Here is a 9,355-nt window from a genome sequence, read left to right as displayed (position 1 = left end):
CATTGCAGGGAGTCATAGCAGAGGTGAAGTTCGGCACTTCTTTTGAATCTGAGGGACTAGAGGTGACTACATATTTGGCATTTACGTTCAATTTAAACAGAACAGAAACAGTAAAGCGGAACTTCAAGCGTAACTCTGCCAAAATGCAGCCTAGGGTGTTTTGGGGAATGTACCTGAATCAAACTTTAGTTTAAAACCATAATTACGTCCATTTTTAAGCTTCTATGACTTGTCGTTTTCGGGTGGGGTGGCCTTTTGAATGCACTACTATTTTGATACATGATCGTGTCAAAATCTGTATTTTTAAAACACTAAGAAGGCTCAACACAACTTGAAACTTTGACCGAAGTATTATCAGTGTCTATACACATGAACTCGAGCATTGAGAACATTGTTCGTGTACACATAGTTTACTAAAATGAAAGGGTTTGTTTTTAAAATAGCGCTAGCGATTTGATGCGATCATGTATAAAAGTAGTAGTGCTCCTATCATCAAAAGGCCATTTCACCTGAAAACGACAATGCAAGCTTAGAAGTGGCGCTTCGGACGTAATTTTGCTTTTATGACATCCTCTACATTCACATTGCACAGTAGCCTAGATCACAATCTACATATTTGTCATATAATGTATTGATAACAAGGTCCTCAAATTGTCTATAAACTAATGCTCCGTACATGATTATCTGTTCCACAGGCAATGTTCAGCCCCACTCATATTCGAGATCCTGCCCAGTTTACAGCTGCAACACAGGTACACAGTAAAACCTTGACCATCATCACCCTAGCATCTATAATTTGGTTCTTAGCTGAAGTTCACTTTGGTTTCAGTCATGTGAAGTTTGTCATCAGGAACACAATATATGAGCAGATATATCTAACTAGCCTACTATTCAAACATTGCCTTACATACTGAAATCCACTGCTTCATCAATCCCTTATTTAATCAAATATATCCCTGTTTGTTCCCTACATTTACTATGTGTGTCTGTTTCATAGCCATGTACAGTTACTCCCAACAGCAGCAATTTTTTTTTACTTGATGTATTGTACAGCTCAGCTGTGCTTTTGCCGTTTTCGTTGCTGTGCTGCTCAATAATGGAATAATAACCATAATTTAGGTCAAAATTGAAATCACAATTATTTAGCCTAAACCAGGAGTTCTCAACATTTTCTATCCCATGGCCCACCTAGACATACTTGTAACAAAACAGGGCCTGGTAAATAGCCTATTGTTAACATACTGTATGTGAATGTTAGCCTCTTATATTGACCTGGGTTAAGATGAGTTGCATGTGTGGCAATTACTCAGCCCACTGACTTTAGTTTATCTAATTGTGATAAACTTGACGTACTGTTCACTCCAATAATTTAGTTTTTCTTTATTTTCTAATGACACCGGATAATGACGAAGGACTGTTACAGCGACCTCCACACCACCCTCTTCCAGAGCTCCTTCAGAAGACTAACGATAGTAAGATATTTTACATGTAATGTATGTTATCATTTCATAGTGACAACTGTTAATTGGCAGAAGGAAGCCAAATATGAAGGGCTGGGCTCTCCTGAACGTAAGCTATTTAGCATGCAGATGGAGAACACACTGACACAGGCACACACACACAAAATACACAGCACAGTCCTATTCAAAATGGAGAATGACAAAAATTACAGAAAAAGTTTGAGAACCACAGGTGTGGGGTCACTCGTTTAGCTCTGTTAGTTGGACCTGGGTGATGCTGTTATTTGTGTAACGGGCCCTTTTTCTGTATTTCCTAGTGGCACAAGATGATTGGCAACAAGAGACACCCAGTGATGAGCTCTCCTGAATGTAAGTTAATTAACACGCAGACACAGAACAGAGTCTGTAAAGCAACTTTGTAAGCAATTAAAGCTGTGTCACTCACAGACACTCATTTCGGTTACATTACCTGTACAGTCTAGTCTGTTCTCCTGCAATCAAACTAGCTGTCTTAGTCTAAAACTACATACAGTCAAGTTAGTTTGACCCGAGAGCATGGTGCCTAGCTAGCAGGTATCTTTATATTAAAGACAATGTTTCTACTACTAGGCTGATAGAGATTCCACTTGGTAGTCACTAGAGTAGCTGGCTGCCTGTTTCAGTTTTAATTTTGGGTAGGAAGAAAAGTCTCTCTCTCTCTCTCTCTCTCTCTCTCTCTCATAGGCTAGGCTGTGCAGAGTCCAAAAAGGCTGCCCTCATTCATACGTCATTCTGACTGAATCCGATATGATCTGACACTGATTACCTAAAAGAATCATTAATCTTTGTTTTAACCTTTTTAATCTTTGTGTTTCAAGTGTCCCATCTGTCCCGTCCAGACCTTCCACACAGGATCCCTCAAAGTAAGACATATTTTAGTGTATGATGTGTTTCATGTGTCTATACTTTTTACTCTGTGTTATGGTAGGCTAGAGGCTGAGAGAGGGTAGTCACTAGAGTAGCTGGCTGACTGTTTCGGACAAGACACATTTCATCCATTGTATTTTTGTTAACACCTATATTTTTTCTGTTTTCCACAGGTCAAAGATTTCCCAGATCAGCTCCTGCAGGATGCACAGGTATTTTGGACAAGTTCTCTCTACTGTTGTCACTACACTACTGTATTATGAGCATTGCTAGTTAATTGTTTTTTTGTTTTTTGTTTTTTGTAAAATGTTTTTTAGATTTTAGTAAAATTGTTGTTCAAAATGAAATGAAACAGTGTTTGAATGAAATGAAACAGTGTTTTTTACTTTTGTACTGTAGCCCATTTGTGGCAATCAATAAAAAATATAAAAATTAATATAATGTATTCTCCTATGTCTATTTCAGCTGATTTTTTCAGCCCTATTTCACCTTGATGTACATAAGTAAAATAAAGTAAAGAAATATGTTTTTGGAAATCCATAAGCAAAAAAACAGAACACCCAATAGTGGGTCAAATATATAACCCAACAGAGAGGTAAATATGAACCAGTAATGGACTGGTAGGTCATATCCATTTTTCTGGGTTATTTTGACCCATCATGTTAGTAAGAATGACCCATAGTTGGTTTGATAAAAGTAACCCAATTTAGAGTTAAAGTCACCAACCCAATGGATTATGTTATTTTAACCCAACATGAGGTCGGTCCAATAGTGACCCAGGTACCTGGGCTAGGAATAACCCAATTTGGGTTGTTTCCAACCCAGCATTTTTAAGAGTGTAATATTTTACTCGGTACAAACTTCAGTAACGCGCATTACAATGCATTTTAACCTGAAATTAAGTGGTGTTATGTTTTGATCACTTAGGACTTAGGTCGCAAAAACAGTGACTTCAGACTTGACTTGCGACTCCACTCAAAAGACTTCAGACTTGACTCGGATTCGAGCTTCGAGACTCCTGAACAAGCTGTATTTCATGCAATTATTGCTTTTTTAATCTAAATTTATTCATGTATTTCTATTTTATTTTACTGCTACATATACTTTGTGAAACATATAATGAGCGGCATGGCCCCTTTGCCATAATGTGCAATGTAACGCATGCGCTATGTGTGCACACTCACAGATATACACTCACTTTCGGTTACAAAAACTTTTGTGCACAGAGGAAATAAGCGAACAGCTACATGCAAGGTGTGTGGCACCAGGATAAATTATGCCTATTCAACAACGTCTAATTTCATCAGGCATCTTCAAATGTACCCAGATAGGTCAGACAGGCCTAGCATATATCGTCACAGGTGACAAGCTAACCATCGCACAGTGTTGTTCTAATCAGAGCCATAGAAAAAGAGAGTTGCGACCATAGACATAATATACATAGACGCCGCATTGGCTGCTGGAAACAAGAAATGCGGCCGCCATCTTGGACCGGTCATACTTGGACCGGTTGCAGCAGAAGACACAAGATGACAGCACTGTGCAGCATGTTCCTTCTCAAATCGGCGGACCATACTCGGGGGATTTACTTTTCACAAGTAAGATTTAACATAACCGTACTATTGGTTGTATTTTGTGAATAGAATATTACCAGAGAGCTGAGAAGGAGCAATCTTTGATATTACTGAATGAAAATCGTAGCCATCTAGCTAGGCTATGTTTACTCGGTGTTCACCCGGCTATGAACTGAGACTTGATAAGTCATATTCCATAACACTGACTTAGATTACAACTGACACAAGAAGGCTATTGTAGAAATAAATCATACTAGATTTGGCCGGCGAATTTTACACAAGTGGCACAGACTAGCCTATTGGGCAATCGCTAGCTGCTACTTGTAGCCTAAGTGTGTTGGTGGTAGCCTCACTATTTCCTGAATAAAGTAACTTTTCAATAGCTCAACTTCTTTATTTATCAAGTAGCTTAGCCAGACAAGCTACACTTTTCTTGTCATGTGAAATTAGCTCAATTTAAAGTAGCTTCCTATGTAGTGAACTAGCCTACTGCTGTGTTTGTGTTAGGCTACTAATACATTTGACTGGGTGGTAGTTTTGTGTAGTGTTTTATTCATGGCAGAGTAACTGATAGTTTAGCTCACTAAAATTTCGAAGTAGCTTGCCCAACACTGTATTATTCACATGTCATTTACCCTAACAAGAATAAGATGCCTCTCAAATTCCTTTTCATTCATTTATTTATTATTTTGTATCTCCAGAACAACTGCCTTGTTCAAGAAGACTGAATGAACTGAACGGTCTCCTCACACCCCTGGAACTGAGGAAGGTGCAGCTCTTCATTGCAGCACTGCAGGGCATCTGCTACACTGTGACTGAATGTTTGATTTATGAGCTCCACCTTCATCACCTGCATTCGCCACTCTGTGTCCCATTTTCCCATCGTCTGGTTGACTCAGTCCTCTTTTATGGAGTTTACCCAGTTTACTATGCCATCTTATTTGCCCACCTGCTGTCTGAAGCACTTTTGTTCTCAGCCAAAGTGTACCCAAGCAATTTTAGCAAGGTGGGAACATACAAAATGACATGCACCAGTTGTCGAAATCATAGAACCAACTGCATGACGGTAACTCTGTCTCACTGAGCCTGTGAAGACACTCCCTGATTCTTTACTGATTGCAATGAACGGGTTGATCTTAGCAGTTTCTAAAATGTTTCTTAATTCCTTTTTATTTAATCTCTTCATTGGGGCTGGAACCTTTCTGTGAACTGTAAATAACAGATGCTGTTGATGAACCCATTGACACTGTACAAGTGACAAGTCACCTTTTTGTCTTGAATTGATGAACTGTTACACTTACTATGCCAAACCAATGTCTGTTTTTTAAGGATCAGAAACAAACCTACAAACTTGCACTTTACGATATTTATGGAACTTGTCTAACAAATGCTGTTGATATTGAACCCAGTTACTCCATTTCCTTTATGCCACACCAATGTCTGTTCATCACTTTATTTTTGATGGCACTGAACTGAAAATGTTAATGGATTTTTTTCTGTAAATTTAACTCATTAAAACTTGTATCAAACCAGTTTTTGTCTATGCTGTCAAACGTGGATTAGTTATGTTCCCAGTTTTTATATTGGATGTCATCACTTTATAATATATCATATATCAGAATATTCTATTACTGTTAAGCCCACTATGAATATTAAAATACACACAACCATGTTTCCTGTATCATACAGCTTTTCTACTGGGAGGTTTACAACTTATTCTGAGTCAATTTACCCAAGTTTGTCACTAAACCACATAGGCCTACTTGGAATACCCCTCAGATGTCTGAATGGCACTGATCTCACTTAAATGTTTATGGAACCTTTCTGTGGACTGTGAATAATGCTGTTGATGGAACTTTTCTGTCAACTGTGAACTATATTTAACTCATTAAACTTGTATCAAACTAGTTTTGTCTATGCTGTCAAACATGGATTATGTTCCCAGTTTTGATATCGGACGTCAGGTCACTTTATCATATATCAGAATATTCTATCACTGTTAAACCCACTATGAATATTAAAATACGCGAAATCGTGTGTCCTGTATCATAGCTACATGTATGACCTTTGCAGCAAAAAAAACCGCGTGAGAATCTGTTCGGTATTCAGTGAGATATGATTAATTAAGTGCGCTGACAGCTCATTGCACCAGCCAAACAGATTACACTGAGTGGAGTGGATGACCGGTCCAAGATGGCGGCTCCAAATCTCGTCAGCGTGGTCAGCGTTAGTAAGGAGTAGCGGTCGATGCGGCGTCTATGTATATTACAAGCGGCAACCATAGACATAATATACATAGACGCCGCATCGACCGCTGCTCCCTACTAGCGCTGACGAGATTTGGAGCCGCCATCTTGGACCGGTCATCCACTCCACTCAGTGTAATCTGTTTGGCCGGTGCAATGAGCTGTCAGCACACTTAATTAATCATATCTCACTGAATACCGAACAGATTTTCACGCGGTTTTTTTTGCTGCAAAGGTCATACATGTAGCTATGATACAGGCCACATTGTTCGAAAATACAAAATACAACCAATAGTACGGTAATGTTAAATCTTACTTGTGAAAAGTAAATCCCCCGAGTATGGTCCGCCGATTTGAGCAGGAACATGCTGCACAGTGCTGTCATCTTGTGTTTTCTGCTGCAACGCAATGAGGAGTATGACCGGTCCAAGATGGCGGCCGCATTTCTTGTTTCCAGCAGCCAATGCGGCGTCTATGTATATTATGTCTATGGTCGCAACTCTCTTTTTCTATGGCTCTGGTTCTAATGCTGGGAACAGGCAGGGATGGGCAAAAATACAGAATCAGAATGTATTTCAAAATAAAATACCTAACACCCTCATTTTTAATGTATCAAAATAAACTACAAAATACAGTATTATGTATCAAAATAAAATACTGTATTTTTGTATTTAGAAAATACTCAAAATACTTTTTTTAAGGAAGTATGGAAGCACTGCAAAAAAAGCTTTTTAATATCCCAAACATTTAGCCTATTAAAACTATATAGTAAAAAACAATACAATTTCGCCCGTCATACCAAATAGTATACCGTATGCTAGTCCATGTAGTGTGATCAGAAGAATAATTCAAGAATTTACAATTACATTTAATCATCTAGCTGATGCTTATCCAAAACGACTGACAGAGCTTTCAATTAACCACATTATAATTAATAGACCAAAATCATAATTGTGTATCTGTGCCGAATTTCGTAATTCAAGTCCAGTGCAGAACTGAATAAGAAAATCATAAGCCTATGTATCTTGAAGTCCCAGTATGTGAGAAACTTGATATGCCTTAATATCTCCAACCTCAAGTATGCAGCTAATAAGGAAATATAATTGTGAACTTGTCCCCAAGGATGCTAAGGAAGGGAATTCAAACACACTCAACACCTTACCATCTATTGATGTCATTGTGGTTCATTGAGATATCTGACATTTTTTCTGTTAAAGATTGGCATGGAGACAATAGGACATGGTTGCCTTTGTCGGTGTCCTTATGTGAACTTGCACAGGTAAACTTGCTCATCTTTACTTGCGTACGACTTCACACCAGTGCTTCAGACCAGAGCTGATGCTTCAACAATAGCCGTCACTGAAAAGCTGTGAGTGTCTTTGAACACAGCTGTTCTCACATTAGCTGATTGCGATAAAAATAAACCATTGTTGCCTAATTACCAATTATTCATTACACCTGTGTGTAGTATCTACTTAGAGCCATTTCCTTCAACCCAATAAAATACAAATGACAAAATACTATTTTGTATTTGAAATACACATATTACATGTTTCAGAAATACCCATCCCTAGGAACAGGCAGATTACATCTTTATAGTTGGCCATATGATGACATACTTAGGTTAATACTGTATTTCACCAGTTAGGGCACCAAAATGGCCAGCAGCGGCACTGTGTAGCCTATCTTGACAAGTTTTGGGTTACAATATACAGGTAGTGGGCTCTCTGTTGATTTTAATGAGTAGGCCTAAGCCTAAAGTTACAGCATTTCTATCACAATTTACCAGACTTCGACCTTTTGTCTGCTTTTAACAAAATTCTGGCTATGATTGTTCCTTGTATTGCATCATGAGCCATCACTGCGCCTATTGCATTCTACTGTTGTTAGCCTTAAGCCTAGCTCAGTCATTATGTTATACCACATCGCCCTCCATTAGAAGTGCAATGAGCTGCATTGAGCATAATAAACTGCATTTAGAATTCCAAATCCATATTTCTAGATATTTTGGTAAAAGTAACATTACGATTTTGAAGTAACTTGCCCAACACTGGTGACCAATCGTCTTGCGGCAGTCAGCAGGAAGCATCAAAGATTAGTCACACGAGTAAACGAGTTTAGATAATGAATGTTTTTTTAAATGGATGTACACAGATTTCTGAAGCATCAACAACATTCCTCCTACTGATTATGACAGAAAACGGCCTTGACTACAAGCCCAACATGAGTGAGCTCCAGAAACAATACAATTGAGGTTAATTTGGTCCGCAGTAGATTCATGTCACCTAAGTGCTTTTAAGCAAGTCCCTTCACTCGGCATCCATATTGCAACGGTTTTTGGGCACTCATCGGGCATCCCTTTTGGCAGAAATGCGCGTGCGCAAGGTTTCACGACACCAATCTTGCTCCAGCGGCGACATCCCAACACATGATTTGCACAATGACTTCACAACACACCACATGATTGGCTCAATGTATTCACAATACAACACATGATTGGCTCAATGTATTCACATGTCGACGTTTTGCCGCGGAAGGGGTGTGATATGTGTAGACAACTCGTTACAAACTAACCCCATGCATTTCTATGGAGGATTTTTTGAGTGCTGTGTCTCCTCATTAGAAAGTCTCTGATGTCACTGAGGTACAGTGTCGAAATGATTAGGTTACTTCAGACACAAATTTGCACGTCACCTCTACCTTTTTCCCATTAGCTAATGAATCAAGTTCAGGATATAAAGTCAGATACAGTAGATAAGATAACTGGTTGTTATCATATGAACAACTCGCCATTGACTTCTGACCAGATTTAGGTGGTGTATGATAGCGATTTTTAGACAACGCCCCAGGCCCCTCCCTAGGTTGTTAATTGCCACACCCCTGGGCGCAATTTTTAAAAAATAAACATGCAAAATACCGAATTAAACTTTGCGCGGGTGGAAAACGAACTTTACGCCATGCGCTGGTGCCCAAAATACAGCCCTTAGTGTTTATAATGCTACATCTCAGACATAATACAGTCCTTAGAGAAACCATTATAAGGTGGTTCCATTCATTCTTAGATCACAGCAAGTTAGAATAAACAGCATGCTATCTGATGCAAAACCCTGCAGCATAGGGGCAGTGAGTTCACCCATCCTGTTTACGCTCTATAGCCTACTAATGATTG

This window comes from Alosa sapidissima, chromosome 20, assembly GCF_018492685.1.
Source record: "Alosa sapidissima isolate fAloSap1 chromosome 20, fAloSap1.pri, whole genome shotgun sequence".
In the NCBI taxonomy this organism is placed as follows: Eukaryota; Metazoa; Chordata; class Actinopteri; order Clupeiformes; family Clupeidae; genus Alosa; species Alosa sapidissima.
Note: the sequence above shows the minus strand (reverse complement) of the source record.